Genomic DNA, 22,931 nt, shown 5'->3' with positions numbered 1-22,931 from the left:
AGCAAAAAAACTTCAGGACCAGACTCCAAAGAGAAACTGCTGAGCTCCAATTCATTTGCAAATTTGACACCATCAGATCAGGATTAAACAAAGACTGTGAATGGCTATCTAACTACAGAAGCAGTTTCTCCTCCCTTGGTGTTCACACCTCAACTGCTAGCAGAGCACCTCACCCTCTTTGATTGAACTAACCTCGTTATCTCCATACTGATTTATACCTGCCTCTGGAGATTTCCATTACTTGCATCTGAAGAAGTGAGGTTCTTACCCACGAAAGCTTATGCTCCCAATACTTCTGTTAGTCTCAAATATCGGGGGGTAGCCGTGTTAGTCTGTATCTACAAAAACAACAAGGAGTCTGGTGGCACCTTAAAGACTAACAGATTTATTTGGGCATAAGCTTTCGTGAGTAAAAACCTCACTTCTTCGGATGCATAGAGTGAAAGTTACAGATGCAGGCATTATATACTGATAATGCAGGCATTATATACTGACACATGGAGAGCAGGGAGTTAAGTAACTCCCTGCTCTCCATGTGTCAGTATATAATGCCTGCATTATCAGTATATAATGCCTGCATCTGTAACTTTCACTCTATGCATCCGAAGAAGTGAGGTTTTTACTCACGAAAGCTTATGCCCAAATAAATCTGTTAGTCTTTAAGGTGCCACCAGACTCCTTGTTGTTTTTGTTAGTCTCAAAGGTGCCACAGGACCCTCTGTTGCTTTTTACAGATTCAGACTAACACGGCTACCCCTCTGATACTTGATCCCATGTTCTTCCTGCAGCTTTTTAGATATACCTTCCCACAATTCTTTGTATTGTTAAAGTCATGGATTGTGCTCCCTTTGGCTCAAAGTTGCCCCAACTTTCTGGTGTACTTATAGTCAGGTGGATGCAAAATAATAGTCTTATCAGGGGCCATTGTTCTGCTGCTTCCATTACTAGAAATGGCCAAGCCTGGAGAAACTGCAGGCAGGGTGGGACTGTGACATCAAGCAGAGGGATATAACCACTTGGTCAGAGGTCACAGCGCAGGAAGCACAAGTAGATGGGAAGGTAGTGCAAAGGACTGGCAAGCTAGTGGGCTTAAGGGACCATGATATCTCGGTTGTGAGTACTCCTGGCTGCACATGTTCACCACATTAACCTTATGGGAGTGACACACAATTAAAAAAAACCCCTCATGGTTCTGCACTGTAGCTCAGAGCATGGCAGCTGCCTCACCATGTGGCACTGACAGCAGCATGTGGATGTATGAATATGTGCTGTGTTAAAGGGGAAAATCAGGATTGAGCATAAGGCTAGGATGCAGTGAAGACAAAGCCTCAGCACATCAGACACCCTCCCATTAGCGCTCTCGCTCTCTCTGACAATCGCTTCCTCCTAATACTTTGCAAACTGCATCCAAAATCTGATAAAGAGCTAGCGAGCATCTATGAAAGAGACTCAAAGCTGAATCCATAGTTCTAAGAGCCTTATCTTAGTCTTAGGATTCGATGAAGAATTGAAGACTTCTCTTGGGTATGGGAGCCAATGTCCCCATCAAACTAGAAATATTCCCAGGAGAGACGAAAAGATATACTAGATGAATCCATTATGGGCTGATGTCAATACTCTGGTTGCTTCCCTCCAGGGTACCTGAATGAAGCAGCTTTTCCAGAAGCAGAGGATATTGGACATGCTACTTCTGGAGGGTGAGAAGTTGTTGGCTGAACTGCAGAGCCCCTAAAATGGATCATTCAACTATGTTATCTTTCCCTCTTCCCTCAGAAATATTTGTAATTGTTTTTACTTTTTGTGGGGGGAGGAAATTGTTGGATAATCTCATCACCAAGTAAATCTTTAACCTGGCTCTGTCATTCACAGTGTTTACTTGCAGGGCCATCCTTAGGCATACGCAGCTGCCTAGGGCACCATGAAATTTGGAGCACCAAATTGCCCCAAATTTGATGGTGCCCTAGGCAGCTGTGTGCCACATATGCTGCAGCACCAGCCCCGGCAACCAGCCCTATCCCTCGGCCGGCCCTCCCTGCAAGGGGCAGCGCCGGCCCTAAAGGGGCGTGGGGCCCCAGATAACTCCCTCCACCCTGCCTCTTACCCTTCCCCCCTGCGCTGCCCCCAGTCTGTCCCCATTCCACCTCTTCCCCCAGTGACCCCCCACTCACCAGCAGTGGCAGGAAGCAGAGCAACCCGGCCCCAGCCCGCTCTACTCCACCAGCTCCCAGCTGTGGCGCTCCACTTCCCGCGCTGGTGAGTGCGGGGAAAGGATCATCCCCTGCACTCACCAGCAGCGGGAAGCGGAGAGATGCGGTCCCAGCCCGATCCGCTTCCCTTGCCCTGGCCCCAGTCATATCGCTTGGGTTGGGGAAAGGACTGCCCCCGGCTCTCACCGGCGGTGGGAAGCGAAGCGCTGCGGATCGGAGCTGGCAGAGTAGAGCAGGCTGGGCCGGGCTGCTCCACTTCCTGCCACTGCTGGTGAGTGGGGGGATCTCTTCCCCCAAGCCCCCTCCCCTGAGTGACATGGCTTGGGCTGGGGCGAGGGAAGCAGAGCGGGCTACTCCCGGCCACCCGCTAATCCCCCAGGCCACTCTAAGCCTGTGAGGCCCCCAAAAGTGGCCCCTCCACAGCTCCTGCCTCCCAGACCCTGGAGGGGGGGAGGCCTGGGGCCCCACACAGCCCCCCCATGTGGGGTCTGAGTTGGGCACCCAAATGGCTAGGCATGGCCCTGGTTACTTGGAGGCTTGTCTTTCTCTCCCCTCTCCCCCCCCTTTTTTAAATGCTTTCATTACATAGCACTGCCGGTTCCTTACTGTGTGTGTCTTGGCTGTGGTGGAGGAAAAAACATCAGCCTAAAAAGAGCACATTGTGTTTCATTTAATTGCCATTGAAGTTCAGTATTTTACCACTGATTTGCATATGAGTGCTTCCTCGAGGAAGAATCAACTTCAGAAAATAAGGGCATGTTATTTCTGAATGAGAGCGTCCACAAGGGGCTTTAATGCACTTTAATTTATGTGCCTTAACTTCCACACTTTTAATTACTTCATCTTAACTTTCCTGAACGGCTCCATGTAGACGAGCCCTAAAACATTTGCATTGCAACCACTGGCAGGCACTTATTTAGATAAAGGGCATGTGCACTCTGCCACAAGCAGAATCTAATTTCTGCAGCAAGGTGCCTGATTTCTATAGCATACCAATGCAATAGATGAGAAAATACATCTGCAGATCAGTTCAAAAAATTGGAGCTCTTTACTGAAATATAAAAATGGATATTATGAATGTAATATTGCCTGGGCCATTTAATTTTATATTTCATTGGTTTTATACTGCCCCTACATTTTAAAACGTCCAGCATGCTAAAGAGTTTTGTATTGAAAATGCATAACCGCATTGCAGAAGTTATTAGAGTGGAGCTAGAGGCTTTGGCAGCTGTGTAGTTGACAAACGATATTTTTGGCACTTGTGGAGGCACGGGAGGCAATTTGGGATTGTGGGATAAACACATTAGTTGGCTTTTGCTGTTAAAGTGATCAGTAGCAAAAAAACAACAACAATGGTGTCTTTATCGTTATTAGGTTCCAAAGTCAACATCCCTTTGAGATGAATTAGGCAGCTTTCACCACCCTGACAGCTATTTTTCTGGTTGGCAGACTCTGGCAGACAGTTTATACTCAGTTGACATTTGGAAAGTTTTCTTTGCAACCATAAAGGCTAGAAACAATTTTTTTAAAAATGAAAGCTCAACTTCTGGAGCATGTTCAGTGGCAAGGGGTAAATTCTTCAGCAAATGGCCACAGAATCATGGAGTACATGGGACCCTGACTTCGATGATTGCAAAAGTCTGCCTGAATTACCTGTACATTTTTGTTTGATAACATTACCTCTCAAGAAAAGGCAAATTTGTTATCTAAGTTCTTTTCCAAGCTCTGACACTAACTTGCTTGACCTTGGGCAAAACATTTAACCGCTGTGCCTCAGTTTCAATACCCACTTTTGTAAAGTGCTTAGTTATGCAAAGTTTTACTATGATTATCTCCTGCTTTCTCTATTCTTAGCATGAGCACACACTTCACTCTGTGGTTCCCAGCTTCACTCAAAGCATTAGTTTCTAGCTCTGCTCCTGTGAGTTCTGTGTAGGCACTTCCCTCCAGGAGTAGCTATAAAATACACAGAGATATCTAGAAGAGTGCCTGCAGTCCTCCTACCCCTCTCTTGTCGAAACCTGAGCAGGGTTGGGGGAGGAGCAGTTAAAAACTTCCTTGTTCCATCCCACTACAAGGAAATGGAACAAGGGCTATAACAAGTGCCAGGATTCTGAGGACATCACACCAGTTGAACCAAGCTTTCTTCTCAGGATTGTCATTCAGGATCCTCTAGTTCATTCAGTTGCCAAACTTTGGTTCAGACCCAAAATCATTAGTCTCTTCCCTTTTGACTGTTCTCAAACTACAAGAAAACAAATCATCAGTCAGTGAACAAAAAGCTCTCTGGTGCTTTCTGTTCCTGACAGAAGGTAATCGGGAATGTACTCCCATGGTAGGAAGAAGCTTTATCAGTTTGGAAAATGACCTTGCTCAGTTCCATTAAGAACACAGCATTGTTTTATGTCCATCTGTTGTGAAGAGTTTGTTGAAGAGCTAAACCAGCTTTTGACAGACCTTGCCTCTTCTGCAGGTGCAGAGAGAATATTTTCTTCATTTCATTTTGTTCAACTAGTTCAATTCAATGACTAGTTCATTCAAAGTTGAGAAATCAATTGGGAATGAACAAGCAGGAAAGCTTGTTTTCCTCTTCCCATCTATGACCTCTTCCTATCTATGAAGAAAAGAGTGTGAGAGGATGAGATCATCTAGCTCTAAAATTATGAAGGACATAGTGACCAGAAACAATTAGTTCAAGTCTATAATATCTACAGATAATATTTCTTTTGTTTAATAAAGCAGTTCATTTTAAATGCAAAACATGCTTTGCTAAACTTTTTTTAATGTATCCAACATGTTAGGTAGCTTTTATTTAACAAATGAAAAACAATTTTGAAATGCTATTTTTGTGCATCTTAATTGAATTCCAATTTCCCTGCAAAGGTAGCTTGACACAAATCACAAGTCAAAAATAAATCATCTAATAAACAAGAAATGCATCATTCCCCTTTTCTAACATAATAAAACAAGTAAATATTAAGAATCTGAATAAATGCATGTTTGGCTATATAATTGCTTAAATAAATGTGTATAGTTATGGTGTATCCTCCTGGTTAGCAAAATAAAATAAATAAATAAATAAAATACCATTTTATATCAATGAGAATCGGCCTTTCTTTATGAAAATAACTAAAAAGTACAAATGTGAACCAATATTGAAATCCATTATTTAAATCATGGTTTCCTCCTTGCGGATTTAAATCATGATTAAAATTGGTTATTTTAATAATTTTGATTTAAATCACTCCATGCTGGTGTGCTTGCAGATAAGGACTGCCACAGGGCCACACCTAAAAATGTTCATCCACAGTTACCCCAGGCACATTTCCTCTGGAAGATAAATGGTGGGTACACACCATATTTAAACTAGCTGTGCAGTTTGTGGTGGTGAACTCACTAGCTAGCTATGATTTTTATGGTGCGAACAAATCAGTGCTGATATAGGGGATGAAGAAAACTACATAATTTTTCTAAAAACTGTTACTTTACTTATTTCCTTTTCAATATCATCTTAAGGGAAACCATATGAGGCTGCATAGTTACACCCAAGGCAGATGAGTTCTTTTTTTAAATTAATGAGATTACAGTAAATAACTAGGGAATTAACTGGCATTAGCTTCTCACTGTTGCAAACATTTTATACTAACAAACTGTCCCATGCCATAGTCTGTTTCTTTTTACAGCATATCTTCTATCTGGGAATTGTATCTAGTAGAGATGGCCCCAAACCAAAAGCTAGGATCCAGAAACCCTTCCAAACTTTGCTGTAGGGTGGGAATGGACAGAGCTTTAAATCTGAACTGGGATCTGGCTTTTCACAAAAAAAACAGTGTCCTAGCCCCTGTTATATAAACTCACGCGATTCTACTGTCAACCTAAATTACCCATGTAGTTTCACATGGATAAGAATATCTTTGCTTTCAGTCCTAAACCGCTGTGTACTGTTACTGCAGGCTATTAAATAGCAGCTGCATTCCACTCTAGGCACTTCATTTCAGCTGTGAATGCAGTGATCCAAGTGTACAGTTTGTTAAGGCACTTTGGGATTTTTCAGGACAAAAAGTGCTATCTAAAATTATTGATCTGTTCTCACATACATCTTGAGCCATGCAGGTCATTGACCCAGATCGCTACGTTTTACCATCACCTTAACCAGTAGGATTCCATTATGCAGACAAAGGAACGAAACAGTATGAAATATGACTGGCAGTTACCTCTCACCATCCAGCAATGATCTGTTCATAACTAGCTTGTAATCAGACCTCACTATTTCAAAAAAAGACCCACAATTTTTCTCTTGTCGAAACCTGAGCAGGGTTGGGGGAGGAGCAGTTGAAAACTTCCTTGTTCCATCCCACTACAAGGAAATGGAACAAGGGCTATAACAAGTGCCAGGATTCTGAGGACATCACACCAGTTGAACCAAGCTTTCTTCTCAGGATTGTCATTCAGGATCCCGAGAGAGTGGTCTCATAGTGGACCTCTCTCCGTCTCTCTGACATATGATTTTGAAGAGCTAAAATATTGGAGCTATTGCTCTCAGTGCTTCTTGTAGTTACACAGGATTCCAGAGGAGGGCAGACAGTTTCAAGTGAAGAGTTTACACTTTATAGGAGACTGAGAGACAAAGGTGGGTGAGGTAATATCTTTTATTGGCCCAACTTCTGTGGGTGAGAGAAACAAGCTTCCGAGCCACGCAGAGCTCTTCTTCATGATCGGATGAGCACGTTTACTTGCAAAATTGAAACTCGTGAGTTATCTTCTCAGTGTAACAGAATCACATGGAAGGGATCACTTTTTCTGGGGAAGGCATTACTTCTTCCCAGGAACAGGGCCGGCTTTAGGCGGATTCCCCCGATTCCCCGGAATCGGGCTCCGCACCCACTCCTCAGAGGGCTCTGTGCCTTAGGCACCTTTTTCATCTTTTTACTCACCCAGTGGTGGTTCGCTCCAGGTCTTCCACAGCATTTCGGCGGCGGGGGGGTCCGCTCCGGGTCTTCGGCGGCATTTCGGCGACAGGGGTCCTTCACTGCTGCAGAAGACCTGGAGCAGACCCCCTGCCGCTGAAATGCCGCCGAAGCCCCTGACCTCCGCCGGGTATTCGAATCGGGCCCCGCAGTTCATAAAGCCGGCCCTGCCCAGGAAGATGACAGAAGCATAAAAGTTGGGGACGTTTGGAGATGGATCTGAATTCTGTGTGAAAATCCAGCCAGTTTTCCTTCCCCTACCCTGCAAAAATTGCCACCCAGTTGGAAAATTCTCCAAAGCTCCAGTTAGTTATTTTGACAGGTGAAACTGACAATTCTGGGCAATGAGCAGTTTCTTGAGGAAGGTTTTCTCCAGTACTTTACCAGAGCACAGCACTGTATGGAGAGGGCAGCCTCTCCTAATGCTCAGTCGTCTTTAAGAATCAGCTCAAGCGGCAGAGTGCAGATCTGGATTTTGAACAGCTCAGAATTTTGGGGTGTTCAGACTCAAGGTATTGGTTTGGGTCTGTCTCTAAAACAGTTGGACTATCCTGGCACTTACCAACAATAGTCATATTTCACTGTGTGTTTGTTTCATGTTAAAGTACAAATGTCTCAAGGGATCTTCTACATGAGCTAAAGTCCAACATCAACCTCTAGTTAATATTATAAGAATGAACAAACCTACTTTATGACAAAATTTATAACATCCTAGGACTCTAACCTAGGGCCTGATCCTACTTAGCAGAGGGTGAGCATTAATTTAACGGGACATCCGGTAGGGAATTCTTAAAAAAATATTAGATCTGCTGAAAAGTAGAATATGTTTTCAAATAACACTCCTGCAAAGGTTCATTCACTGTGTTGCAACAATCTGATTTTGTACTATGAATAAAAACACTGGGAGGTACCACCTCTGAAAAATAACTGTCAATGTTTTTTCATACTGTTGTCCTTCATTTCATGCTATTCTTCAAAGCCTCTCTGTGTAACTCCTACAGACTTCAGTGTGCTTGCAGGATTGGCCCTCTAGTCCTAACTATAGTGATGAAAACACCTTATGTGTGTTTGTCTCATTGTCTTTTTGATTGTAATCTCCTGGGGGGGGGGGGGGGGGAGAAGGAGCACTATGTTCTCTCTTTTATTTGGAAAGCTCCTAGCTAATCGGGGGCACTACCAAAAACAAATAATAAATGCACTGAACTGTAGCAGGTTACTACACGAAGGGAGGTTGGATTCTCTTTTTCCTGGTGATAGTAACTTTTGTTCATTGGCGATGAACTTTAAATGTGAATTATTAGTGAGTTAGGAGTAATAATGAGATATTAATACAATTCTATGATTCTATGATTAAAACAATGAGGTAATTAGTCTGCACTAGGTAAGCCCTGACTGGACCTTGGCATTCAACTCTTGGCATCACATTTCACAGGAAACCTTTTTTCTTTAGAGATGAGAGACAAAATTATCAGTGGTTTGAAATATATAGTTGTAGGAAAAGTTGCAAAATCTAGGCATGTTCAGTTTAGGCCTTGTCTTTGTTGCAGGCTTAACTAGAGTTAAGGAGAAAACCCACTGTTAAACACGCTCCACTCTCCCACATCCACAAGCCTCTATTTGTACCACATGGCAAGGCACCCACCATGCCCTGAGGTGAGTGAGCTTGTTCCATATATTGCTAACCTGAGATATCTGCAGGGAAAATGCAACCACAGCCAGTCACAAGAATAGATACTTCATGGTCCTCCAGTTACTTCCCCACAAGCCTCTCGGGCACCCACTCCTGCGTACTATCTTTGCCATCTGCCTGTGGTCTGATCCCTGACTGGAAGTGGTCTGCCTTCATAGGCCTCTGCTCACCATCCTCTAGCTCCATCCATCTCCAGTGTTTAATACAGCAGAACAGTGCCTACTCAGAAGCCCATGTATCAGTGTGTAGTCACCTGGCAGGAGAATCAGACCAGAATGTTGATACAGCTCTGGGCTGAAGCAACCAAAACCATGACTTAACTCCTCAAAGAAGAACCTCAAACTGTATGATGGGTTTATCTCAGCAACTGCTGGCTAATGAAATGGACCGGACAGCAGTGCAGGGAGAATATAAAGGGGCTCAAGGTGAGGTACCAGAAGGCCAATCCAGGACTACCTGACAACATGTTTATTTCATGAGGAACTGGACCATGTTCTGAGAAGCATGTCATGTATGGAGCCTGATTTCAGCAGGGACTTAGCTGTGGAGCCAGGATGGGTGTATGTTTAGAGAAGACATGCTCCACCCCACCAGACAGCTCTAAAAGGGTGGGTGGATAATGACACTAGGTTCAGAGATGATCTCAACCATGAATCACGAGAACTCTTTCCTGATCCGGACCAGGAAGAGCACAGTGGAGTGGAAAGGTGTAGCAAATCGCACTCACTGCCACGGCACCTCCTGCTGGTCAGTCTGGGAATTAGCTCGATTCCAGCTCCGGAGTGCCCCCTGCTGGCGGTGTCTCACCTGCCTCAGGCCCCCGTGTCCCTCCCGGACCTTGGTGCCCTTTACCTCAGGGTTCTGCCCCAGCAGTACCCCCACACTCTGGGTCTCCCCTCCCCGGGGAACCCCCAACTCTCTAGGCCCATCTTGCCTCAGTGGCTACTGCCAGTCGTCATCTAGCCCCCTTTCACTGGGGCAGACTGCAGTCTGTAATGGCCACTCATCACTGGCAACGGGGTTGGACCAGCTGCCTCTGCCTATCCCCGGGCTGCGCCTCCTAGCCCCAGTACCTATGTAGGCCTTTATAAAGGCCTCAGCCTAGGTAGTTGCCAGGCTGAAGCTCCCCAGCTCCTCTTGCCCTTCCCCAGCCCTGCTCTGCTTCAGGTACCCTATCCCCAGGCAGCTAGGTCCTTCTCCCTCCAAGTTTGGAGAGAGACTCACTCAGCTCCTGCCTCACAGCCCTTTTATAGGGCCAGCTATGGCCTGCTTGGGCATGGCCCCAGCTGTGGCTGCTTCCCCATTCAGCCTAGCCTTTTCCCCACTACAAAAGGCATCACACAGAAGAACTAGGAGAGGACTCAGTCTCTCTGCCAAGTAAGATGGGCACAGCCACCTCTGTTGTTATGAAGGATATTACAAAATATTTGGGTGGGTTTTACCTCTAATTCTAGCTGCTGCTTCAGCTGGGGTCAAATGCTGTCATTACACTTGTCCATCCATCCATCCTGACTAGGCTGCTTAAAATGATGTGCAAGTGGATTAAAACCTATCTGCAAACCAGCTTCTTACAGCAGCTGAATGCAATATATTTTCATAATGAAAAAACATTCATATGACAGTAAAAAGTTTCTTGGCTGTACCTAAGTCCAGGCAAAATGTAGCTTGCCAGAACATACTACCATCCAAATATACCTACATGTTAAGGCACATTCCCACTAGCATAGAAGCCGGTTTATTGTTGATCTGCTTTTTGGACAGTTCCTGGAGATTTTTTCCCCTCTGCTCAGTAAATATTACAGGCAGTCTCTGAGATTCCTTGGTAAAGCAAGCCTCCCTCTGCCACCATTATAACTTGCAATCCCTGTCCAGTCACTTACCAGTTCATCTGTCACAAGACATAGGAAGATTTCCTTTGCATGTAGAGGAAGTCTTCTCCCTAAAGCCTGGAATAACTGGCCCCTCTTCCATTCTGGAATCTGAAGAAGCATGATGTCTTGTAAGGTTGCAGCTGCCTGAAAGAGGTTTAATATAATCCCCATTGCCATTCTGTCAGCCAGGATATGGTACTCTCTCCCATGCCCACCCACCCCCCCTTTCCCAAAAAGAGTTTTTTGGGAGATTTGAAAAATAAAATCAACTCCCCATTTAATTTCCTGAGAAAACTCCTTTAGAAAGATTCACAACTTGCAGAAGTTTGTTGGGTGTAAGAATCAGCAAAGAGAATGGCATTCTTTTGAGATAACAGTTGCTACTTTTTAGTTGTGGCTGTGTATACTGAGTATGAATATAGGGAGTCAAGGACACGCACAGCCTTTTCTTTCCTCGCTCAGGACCAAGTGAGACAGAAATAGTCTCATTGAAGGATGGGAGGCCAATTAGGAGACCACTCAGTGTCAGTGACAGGCTTCAGAAATTGAGTTCAACATCATGGAGGACCAGAGATGATGTAATAATGGAGGTGCAAAAAGACTGCTCCATCAGAAAAGCCCATGGAGTTGAAGGAGAAGCAATAAGAAGTTGGAAGAAAAACAAAGGAGAATAAGGAGTCTGAGGAGAAGTTGCTGGCAGAGTATCTCCACCAGGATTGTGAGATGAGAGAGCAAGACAGAGTTTCAAAGGGCCATATTTGAGAGACTATTCGGGCCCATGAGCCAGGGGGGTGAATCCAGATAGTAGGATCTCCTTGTTGAAACAGTTCAGACTTCCAGAAGATCATGGATCCTTATGCATCCAATGTAGGTGTCCATGAATATGTTGCAGTGGTCTACAAGGATCTGCATAATGAAGGAGAAGTATCCTTTCCTGTTAATGTACTTAATTCCTTGACATGGTGAGCATAGGATGGGTATATATGAGCCCCATCAATCACGCTACATAGCTTGGGAATCACATCTGTTCAAACCCCAAAATTATTTCAGGATTATTTCCATCCTAGGAGAAAGCACAGCATTAATTGCCTTGCAAATTTCCATCACCATGGATTCGTTTACTCTGAACTGATTACTGGCAGATCTGTAACAATCTGGGGTTGCCAACTTCCACAGGGTGGTAGCAACACACTTATGGATCGTTATTGGCTGCCACTCTTACATCTGGAAGTTCTGCTGCTCAAGGGCTGTGACAAGCTCCTTACACAGATCCAAAGAGAGTGGCTTTTCTTATGCAAAAGTTCTGGCCCCGCTGCTGTGCATCTCATGTTTCCATCACAATGTAGTCCCACTACTGTATGCTTGTGTTCCTGGTTCAGAAGAGGTGGTCTGCGTTGGAAGCATCTGCCATGGGAAACTGCATCTGCTCAGTCCATCTATTCATGGTCCCCATCTCTTATTGTTGTGCTTCGCTGCCTCCATCTTCTCCAGTCTAAAAGCAGCCTCTGAAACACCTTCCACTATCTCTTGGCAGAAGCTTCTGTGAAGGCACAAAAAAAGAATCTTTGCATTCATAAAAAGCTGCAGCTGTCGGTCTGTGTTACTGGGGCAAGCAGGAACCATTCCTTTGACACATAACAGCACACCAACACACCAGTTGGGTCCTGCCAGGACATGAATTTCCTGTACCTAGTTTATTTTCTCTCTCAATCCCCTGACTGAGCAGACAAGTTGCCCCACAACACTCTGTGAATGCGAACGGAGAGTGACACAGCGAGTTGTAGCACTATGAATCTCAGGAGATGCACCCAGGTAGCTGTATTGCTTATCCCAGCCACATACAGCACCAGGGTGGATGAAAGACCTAAAAACAGAGTGCTTATATTGACCATATGGTTATGTTAAGTCATATATGTAACTACATATTGACTAACCCACAATCAGTTAACCAGTGAGTACCTAGCCTTAGACAGACTGAAATATATTGAGGGCAAACTTGATAATTGCCTACATGTACATTAATGAACATTAAAGCTACACAACAGGACCTCACAGCTATCTGTCAGACCTGGGCACAGGACAACTTATTTTCTTTTAAGAACCTGAGTCATCCACATTGTATGTTGGAGGACAGAGGGTTGGAACGGGAAGGGTTTCTTGTTCCTGATCTGGGATCTGTATTCAACCATGCTGCTTTGTTTTGATGAGTTCTGTTTTTAGTTTCTTCTTGTTATGGTGCCCCAACAACTCCAAGCCCTGGGCAGCCAGAAGCTGAAAGATATAATTATAAGAATGAGGACAGGAACCAATTATTTCCCCTTTCTAACAAGGTCAGGAAATGGTAATTAAAATAAACTTGAGTTAGAAAAATGGCGTTTACTTATTAGAAAATACTTATGAATTATGCCCGTTGGAAAAACCTGCCAAGGTAGAAACACCATCACTGGAGCTAATCAAGGCTAAGGCTGCACCCTCATGGTCAGAGCCAGCTCAGACAGAACCCATAGTTGCAAGGGGTTGTGAGTTGGGGAGGGGTCACTCACAGGGAGACAGCATGCACATGCTCCTCATTCCTCCAAGTCCCATACCACCACAGTGTGAGGAAACTGATTTTGTGCTACACCTCCTGGACCCCAAGTCTGCTTGTTCCCAGACCCTGCCTAGACTCTAGACCTGGGCTAAGAAAGTCTCCACCCCCACACCAGTGAGAGGCAAGGCAGGTGAGAAGGAAGTGTCTGCAGGGAAGGAGATAATTTGATGTTTTGCTTTAGGAAGTAGTGGTGGGAATCAGGGTCCTTTCCTCAGTGGCTCCCGGTTGCCTTACTTTCTCCCTACTGGGGGTTTCTTTTGTGCCCTTCCCAGCTACTTCCTCCTTTCCTTCCTCTCCTTTACAGGCATTCTCCAGGCTCCTCCCCACCCTTACCAGCTGCTGCTGCTTCCTCTGGTTCACTCCCATTTTGGCCACTTCATGCTGAACCTGAGATGAAGTTTTTCAGGAACCACTATTTTCATGCTACCTGCTGCTTTCTGTTCGTGTCCCAGAGCTCCCCTCCCTTCAGGCAGCCTCTCCTCAATCATGTCTGCCCTTTTCCCCATCCTGCCCTGCATCCTCGATCTTCCCCAGTCACAGGCAACCTGGCCTAATCTGTGGAAGTTATAAGTATTTTCGTTAAATAAATAAGACACTATTTGAATTATAAAATGGGAGGGTGGGGTAAGAACCATTTCTTAATAGGACCCCAAATTAGGTGGTCTCCAGAGATATACTTGAACTGGTTCTGTGCTCCTTATTTAAGGACACTGAACTCTGTTCTGCCATGAAGCAGGTGAGATGACTGGATAACCCACTGGAACCCCCTGCCAAAGGACCCTAACTGTGCTGATTCCCCCGCAACAAGAATGGTACATCCTCTACGAAGAGCATACAACTCAGCCTTTAGTTAGAAGTTTGGTTAGTGGAGACATTCAGCACAGGAATGTGGGCTTGATATCATTTTCATTTCTCCCTGAGGATTAAATTTAGTGTCTTATGTAGCACAGACCACAAACAATTCCTGATATCCATCCGGAGGATCTCTAAAGTCCTGTCACCTTGGCATTTATCAGAAATAAATGCAATATGGAGGGGAAGCATCAGTGACGTTTTCAAGCATTGTATAGAATTCTGCCACCAGTATTTCATAGCATAAAAGCTCCCAGTGCAAAGTGACTGGGTTATGCTGGCTGCTTCTGACTCTCATCCCTTCTCTTTGTTTTCGTTCTCTAGGTCATCCTGTCTTCAGTGAATAAGCAGGCACATTTTGCTCCGTTCATTTTCTTTTCCTTTGTTGAATTGCTGATTTGGATCCAAAGGTTTGTTTGTGCAGGTGACAATTTAGCTGCCTGTTTTGTGCTACAGAGACATCAGTTTAGATCCCATCCACACTACAAATGCAATCATGTCAGCAGACCTGAACACAAAGTAGTTCAGTGTACCCCTTTCCTGAGCTTCAGCATGATTCTTAAAATAGAGGTCTTGTCTACACTGCAGAAGGGGAACTGTGCTTTAAATCAGGTTGGGGCTCTCAGGTTTGGGGCTGAGGTGGTGGGAGGAGGGAGCCCTGTGAAAGAGAGGTGGTGAGGAGTTCAGGTTTGGTGGCAGATGGGGGCTGCAGTGGGAAGGAGCAGGGGCAAGTGGGGCTGAAAAAGAAGCAGTTGCAATTCACTCAAAATAGGCAAGGCCCTTCTGTTAAAGCCATTTCAGGTAACACTAGACCCACTGGCAAATGATTAGATGTGTCCTTAACCCAGTTGCTGGCCCAGTGTACATAGGGTCCAAATAGTCAGAATACATCTGTGCTCTCTTTTCTTATTCATGAGACCCCAGAATCAAACCCATAATGGATAAAATAAGTAGCGGTGTCCTTAATGGAGAGAACCCCAAAACTGTTCAGCTGGGTGGCATGGGCCGCATATTGCTAACAGAGAGTAGCCTCAGATTCAAGCAGTAAGGCCCTGTGCTTTTAGAACAGGAGAACCCAAGTACGGGCTCTGCTGTCAGTGTGCAATGCCAAGTGACCATGGTGGGCTGCATAATAGGGACAGCTACTAGAGACAAAGCGGGTGAGGTAGCATCTTTTATTAGATCAACTTCTGTTGGTGACAAAGACGAGATTAAAAAGAGGCCGTGAGTGGATCACAACAATTAGTGTGAGTTTCAACCATCTGTAACCCACTAACTCTCTATTTTTGTCTTATGACTGCAGAGGTGCTAACGGGCCATTCTACCTTGAATGGTCCCTCACAATATGCGCTAATTACTTGTGCTAAACAATCTGGTCCACAGCATTTAGCTGAGACCTCAGAGTACTTTCCCAGACCTGAAGAAGAGCTCTGGATAGCTTGGAAGCTCGTCTCTCTCATCAACAGAAGTTGGTCCAATAAAAGATATTACCTCACCAAGCTGTTTCTCTAGTATCTTGGGACCAACATGGCTACAACTACATTGCATAGGGACAAGTACAGCATACTTACGTGGTCACAGGAATTGTTATAGGATAGGACAAATGCAGCACAGCAGAGGAAAGAAATTAGGATGCACAGGCAAGGGGAACATATCAATGGGAGCTGAAAGAGAAAGACGGGGCAGTTGACAGCAGTAATATCCCTCTTTAAAGAAGAGCCTGGGTGATTACTGCATAAAGTTTGCATGTAATATAGCTTTTGGAAGCTGTCACTGACCTCTTAGTCCTAGGTCTTGTGGTTTTTGAAAGAATGAACATTTAAAGTAAATAAACTACGACAATCTCTGAGCCTTTTCCTCCCTTTCCCCCCTCTCCTTCTCTTGGCCAAGGGAAGATAAGTTTTATCACAAACATTTCCAAGACGATACATTGTATGAATGCGCAAGGTCACATATTGGGTTGGAAGGCAGCAATTTATAAAGGACAGCAAATTTTAAGCTTTAATCCATTTTTTCCTCTATTTAAAATCTCTAACAGATCAAGTATTTTGAGATAGAAAACAATGTCTCTCATGCCTGGGCATTTTTAGGGATTGGCAGTGTCACGCTGCCTGGAATGGCTCACCACCATGAGTGCCTACCACAGGGCAGACACCCCACACTGATGGTATGTTCTATAATTAGATTTCCCCAAGCCAGTAACAAATGTGAACTTCTGAATCACTATAATAGTCTCACCATTCACTTACCCCAGACCAATTTGAATCTTAGATCTCACACGAAAACAACACCTGTGTAGCCACTCCTGTAATAAACTAACAAAGGTTTATTAAATAGGAAAAAGGAAGAGTTATTTACAGGTTATAGCAAGAAAACACATGATTCCTAGACTAACACATCTGTCATGTTTATCAATTCAAGATGTCTTTCAGGGCAGATCCAGGGGGTAACCTTTGGGGATCTCTGAGTCGGTTTAGAATCTCTGGCCCTGAGAGTTCACATGGCAGAGATGGGAAATTTTCTTGTGTCTTTATTTTATTTCCTTTGTTTAGTCTCCAAATGCATAGGATGAGCTTCCTTGCACATAGCATTTCCAAGGTGCGATAGCTATTAACCAATCCTTTGTATTGTGACGTTCCTTGATGTCCCATCTGATTTTGATAGTTCTTCGAGTGATGGTCCCTATTGTATTCCACTGAGGATTAATGTGCATGCACCATGCAGCTGGAGTTGGACCTTATCAAAGTAGTAGTGTCCGAAGGTCCACGTATGCGCCCTTGCATTGCTTCATGGTTTTGCCCGAGGTGATAAAGGGCAGGGGGCGACCGACCACATCTTCAGTTCCTTCTCACTGCTGCATGATCTGAGTCGGAGCTTTTGCTTTTCTCTCATCCTTGGTGACGCACTTTCCAAACTCTCCAGAAAAACTGTTTTTGTTCTTGTACATAATTAGGATTTTACTGATTTTGTAGTAGCTTTAGTGTTCATAGTCATTTTTGTAGGATTAAGGATTTTGGGACGTCACTTCAGTAGTCCGTCCCCCCCCAACCATCTCTCCCCTAGCACTTGTGTCTGGATACTGGATTATGCAGCGTTTCTGCTGCCCTAGGCGGCAGAAGGTCTCGCCCCAAAATGCCGCCCCCCACAGAGGCGGCAGAAGGTCGCCGCCTCCCAAATTGTAGCGCCCTAGGTGACTGCCTAGGTCGCCTAATGGGTTGCGCCAGCCCTGAGATTATGATGATAAAATTCAAGGTCTACACTTCCTGCCCTGATGCCCTCGCTCTTTTTCACTCATTGACTAACATCAACACTGTCTGTACTGTTTCAGGGAAGCCCAAGTTACATCCAGGTGCAGTATCTGTCTCTCCTTCCCTGCCCTACGCCTTAAGAAGCACCTCATGGAGTTTGCCATGAGGCCTTAGTCAGATCCTGGCCAGGGGACCCGCTCTGGACATCGGCCTGAGCAATCCAGGAGTGCACCTCCTACCACAGAGTCCCAGTCCGGTTCGGCCGGTACCAGTGCTATGGACCCCATGCTGGGGCCTAGCCATGAACCATGGAAGGATGTGCCTAAGTATGGCAGTAAGTCTTCCTCCAAACCCAAGAAAGACACTGCACCCTCCAGGAGTTCTGGCCACAGAGGAGGGGTGCGTTCCAAGGCTTACAAGAGCAAGAAGTCGTTGCATCATTTGCTGGATCTGCTGGTCCCGGTTCCTGAATCGCACCCCTCCTGCATCAGCTCGGCCAGTACAGTGTGAATTGTTGGTCTCCAGGCAGGTCCCCTTACCGGCTCTGGTTCTATCCGTGGACCAGGTGCCATTGATGCTTTGCTTGCTCTGCCTCTGTTTTAGTTCCTCTATTTAGCAGTATTTCCACCTTTCCTCAGCTCAGGAATCAGCTTCCTTTAAATCTCCTATGATGTTTTGTGCTGGGCTTATAGCAGGGGTTCTCGGACAGCTTACTTCCGTGAACAGTTTCATGTGAGACATACCCTCCCCGCTTCCATGCACACAGCCCCTCTCAATTCCCCCCCTCTTGGTTCTAGAAAAGCTTTCATTCTGTGGCCCATCAGGAAAGGCTCCACAGAGTACAGACTAAGAAAGGAAAGCAGGTCTTCAATCTCATGAATTACTTTCCTGTTCCTTACTCCTTTCTGCTTCCTCAAGTATGTCCTGTCTCTTTTCCTACTGGTGGTTGCAACATTCCCTGCTAGGCTTGATTCTTAACTGCTTATTTCTACAGACAGGCAGGCAAGCAAGCAACTATAGGAAAGAAGAGTCATAATCACATGACCAGCAAGCACAGTGTGGTATGTGCTTTGAGAACCTGTGATCTACCCCATCCACCTGCCAACACTGAACTGTTCTGCATGGTATATTTATTAGTCCAGTCTAAGTGTTCTTTTGTTTGTTTGTTCTATGACTCAAAGGATGCGGCTTCCACTTTCCTTTGGAAAACCTTATGAGAGAATAGCAGGTCTCTCATATATCACTGCTTCTTTGTTTTATCAGAGCCCTCCTTGTGAACCCTTCTGATTTTCTTTGGGGTAAGCCACAACTACTGTATCACTTTATAATGGCAGATGGCCATAAAATTAGTCACAGTAGGCAGTGTTCCCCAACAAATGCCCAAGGCATCTTGCTAGCTTTTCATTCGTTTCCCATTTTAGTCAGAAATTAAAAATCACATCAATTTCCTTACTAATTTTGCCTTCTTTTCCAGCTGTGCCAGAGATGGAGCTGGCAGCTGTCCAAGCCTGAAAGGAGTAGAAAAATATTGGAGGAGGCTGTCCGTGCCTGGAGTCTTGAGCTGCACCCCCACTTTTCCACTGACTGCCAACATGCAGTAGATAAGCAACAGGTCTGGGGGCTGTATGGGAAGAACAGCCTTGGCATTGTAAATGAAATCCTATAATCTCACTTCACAGGGTGTGGGAGTTAAATCCAAACTGAGAAATACAGCATTCATTTCTGGCAGTAAAAATATAGCCAGCCACATGCAGGAAGGCAAAGAGGAAGTTTTCATTAGGTGGTCTCTGCTTTTTTTATAGCTGCTTTCTAGTTTTTATGAGACTCTTTCTGTAGGCCTGCATGCAGGGGAACAAATTGATTTTCTCCACACTTTTAAGCCATACATTTTTTTTTATGTCCCATCCACGGACAGGGTGTATGGTTGGGATAAGTGCATCTCTGACCGCAGCATATTTTTAAGCATAAGTATAAAGCAGTGCTCAGCCCATAAATAAGCACAAGAGTTTTTAAAGCTGTGATCTGAAAAGCATTAGAAAATAATTACAATATTTCCTTATACACCCAGAAATTGACTCAAAAGGTGTAAACAGAGATGCAGTCAGCAAATGCCTAAAGCTACAGGACGAAGTAAAGACTCTGATCGGTGTAGACTGGCACTCCTATTTTCAGTGTAGGCCTGTGCTCCTTTGAAAGAAGAGGTGATACATGGAGTACAATTAAAGGTAGAGTGCATTGTACTGCAATACACTCAGGCTTAGGCAGAATGACAGACCGGTTTGGAGATTCTTTGTTATTTCTCAAAAATACTAGAGTTGGTTGGGGGATGGGGAAATCAACATTTTCCCCCCACAAAAAATTATGGGGAAAATGCCCATTTGAATTTTCTCAGTAAAAAAAAGTTGTTTTCTGTGAGAAATTTTAACACATTTTAAAATGAAACATTAAGTCAAAATGAATTTTTTTTTCAATTTTTGGAAATCAAAAGGTTTCAGTTTTACCTTTTCAGATTGCCTCCCCCCTCAAAAATCCAAAACCTGAAAATGGAAAAAACTGATATTGTTTTGGTTTCCAAAAACTGAAAGAAATTTCATTTCTAAATTATCCAAAAATGTGTTTAATTTCAAAACATCAATTTAAAATTGAAAAAAAAGTTTGGAATTTTCAGTTACACAGTTACTCCAAACAACTATAGACTTTTCCAGTATGAAAATTAAAATATTTCATCAAAATTTTTCTATAGAAATGCCAGTGTCAACAAAAATTACATTTTCTGATGGAAAAACAATGAGGAGTCCTTGTGGCACCTTAGACACTAACAAATTTATTTGGGCATAAGCTTGCTGTAATATATATCTATACTGCTTACTGTATTTTTCACTCCATGAATCTGATGAAGTGGGTTTTAGTCCACGAAAGTTTATGCCCAAATAAATTTGTTAGTCTCTAAGGTGCCACAAGGACTCCTCGTTGGTTTTGCTGATACAGACTGACATGGCTACCACTCTGAAATCTGATGGAAAAAATTTTCAGTCAACTTTTTGTTTTTTGACTATTTCTAATAATTATCTGAGAACGAGTCTGATCGATATTTTTAAAATATAATAGTTTTTGAAGATTGTCTTATCTGGGGTCTTATACCATTCTTGACACCATTGTATTTGAGTAGCTTACACCAGCAGAAGATAAAACAGATGTAAACCCACAGACCTGTATGTCAACAGGATTCTGTCCAGAAGTAAAGCTCAATTTGGGAATGTGAACATCAGAGAAAGCGCTTCCAGCCTAGAGTGGCTCAGCTTGTTTTCAAAGTTCTGTTTCTGGAAGATGGGTCTCTCTCTCTCTGACCTCTTTCTGCTCCCACTCTTCCTTTTGGGATTATCTTTTACCCCTTTTTATCTGGAATTGTTAATTTCTATGGGCACTGAGCCCGGTTTTTGTATACATTTATAGCTGGTTTGTACTAGGCACAATACTATATCCTGAAGACAGGATTTGTTTTTTTTTTCTTTTCTAGTTATAACATGAAACTAGGATTTCCCATCCTGGTGCTGATTACATGATGGGACTTTTAACATCTGCTCTACCCCAACCCCTTTGGTGGACTTCTACTCCTCTCTCCCCCAAGGTGGCCAAAGAAGAATCTTTCAGTTTGATTTTCTTGAGAGTTTAGGGCAAGGGTGGGAGGAATGAACGCCTAATTGAGCAATGTTACAAAGGCAACCTCTGTTCTGCTGGGAGCGTGCCTGCACATGCGTCAGCAGAAACGATGCCAGATGCCATGGGCAGGCTGGCGTCTGTCAACATGGAAACTAAACAACATTCCCCCAAATACTTTAAATATCCCAGGCTGTGCAAGGTCTACAGCTAATATTTGAATCTAGTCACCACAGGGTAAACAGCCAAAAGGACCTATGGAAAAGGAGGGTCTGAAAGCCTAATATCAACATCAAGGGATGTACACTAGGACGGGGTAGTGCAGACCTCCCAAGAGTCCCAGGTTTCATGGGACGGTCCTGCTTTGACCCACAAAATTCCCTGTCTTGGTCGAAGTGGCTCTTGTCCCGGAGGGTTGGCTAAGCTCAGCTGCCCTTTGCGGCCAGGCCAAATCTCTATGTGCTGTGTCCCCATACATCGGGTCGCAATGCCTTGAATGGGGAGCTGAGCCCAGCCAGTCCTGCAGGACCAGAGCTGCTGCAGCGTGAGGTGGTTTGCTCTGCAACTCTCCTCCCCCCAGGCCCAGCCAGCAGGATCCCTGCTGCCTTAATGTTGAGAGGAATGATAGGGTCTATAGATTCTTCCTTTCCTCCCGCCTATATTCATGGCTGTCAAGGGTAGGGCAGCTCCTCAAGTTACACGTCACTGGAACAAGTGTGTCAGGAGGCCAAGGGATGCTCCCCTCGTTTACAGTGTCACCAACTCTCAGGATACCTTAGGAAGTCATGAGATTTCAGCAAGGGCTGAAAGGAGCCAGTCCAGTGAGGACACCAGAAATGCCCCACAGGGCTGGAGCTTCAGCACTGGTCGGGAAGAGGGGGAAACCCCTCTGACTGGCTGGCTTCTCCACGGCCTTTGCCTACCCCTTCCTCGCTCTCAGGAGCCAACACCATTCTCACTGAGGCAAAGAGGGGAGAGGACTAGGACACTGTGGGAGGGAGGGGGACTCACTGAAGGTGGGGGGGGAGGCAGTGTTGTTCCCTGTCATGGTAGCAAGCCCAGGATGCCGTGAGAGCCATCGGTCAGTGCCACCCTGCGGGACCCTCCCCCCCAGGGCTGGGAGCTGTGTGGGGTCCAGATGCTGTGGCTGTAGGGAAATGGACCTGATGCCAATGCAGGGGAGGGACCAATCGGGGCTTTTTCGGAGGTGAAGCCTCTGCTCTGCAAAAACCCTGGACATTTCATGTTATTTGAAAAATTCCCCTAGATAGAGGCTCAAAAAAAGAGGCTATATCCTGGAAAACCCAGATGTATAGTAACCCTAAGAGGGAACAGAAAGAGCCCTCCTGTGAGTAACAGGGACAGGTCCTCTCCCCTCCCTCCCTGCAACACCCATCCTGGGAAGGGGCAGAGGGGACCTTGCTGCAGGCTCCCCCCCCCCCCCGACCTGGGAGAGGGGGGTTAAGCAACCCTAGAGCTGCAAAAGGAGTAGAGAGGATGCAGAGAAGTGGGGGAAACAGAGGCAGGATTGATTTGGGGGTGAGAGCTTCTGCCCTGGGGGATCAACATCACCTTTTGGGAGAGTTGGCAAGACTAATTGACACAGACCAGGGATGGGCCACGGGAGTTCAGAAACTAAAAAGACAGACCCAAACCCTTTTATTTTTTTTATTAAAGTCTCAAGATTTAAGGTCTGACATGATTTTTGAACTGTTGGGGTAGGCAATACCACATTCCCTTTTCTTTCATTGTGAAAGAAACCTCTAACCCGCCCTGAGCGAGATACACTGCAGCAGCCACCTCTTCTTCCTCACAGCCAAGTGGGAGCAGGAGCAGGAGACAGAAAAGA

The sequence above is a fragment of the Trachemys scripta genome, chromosome 3 (genome assembly GCF_013100865.1).
Source record: "Trachemys scripta elegans isolate TJP31775 chromosome 3, CAS_Tse_1.0, whole genome shotgun sequence".
NCBI classification, from domain to species: domain Eukaryota; kingdom Metazoa; phylum Chordata; order Testudines; family Emydidae; genus Trachemys; species Trachemys scripta.
The sequence above is the reverse complement of the archived record's forward strand: the minus strand, read 5'-3'. Positions refer to the sequence as shown.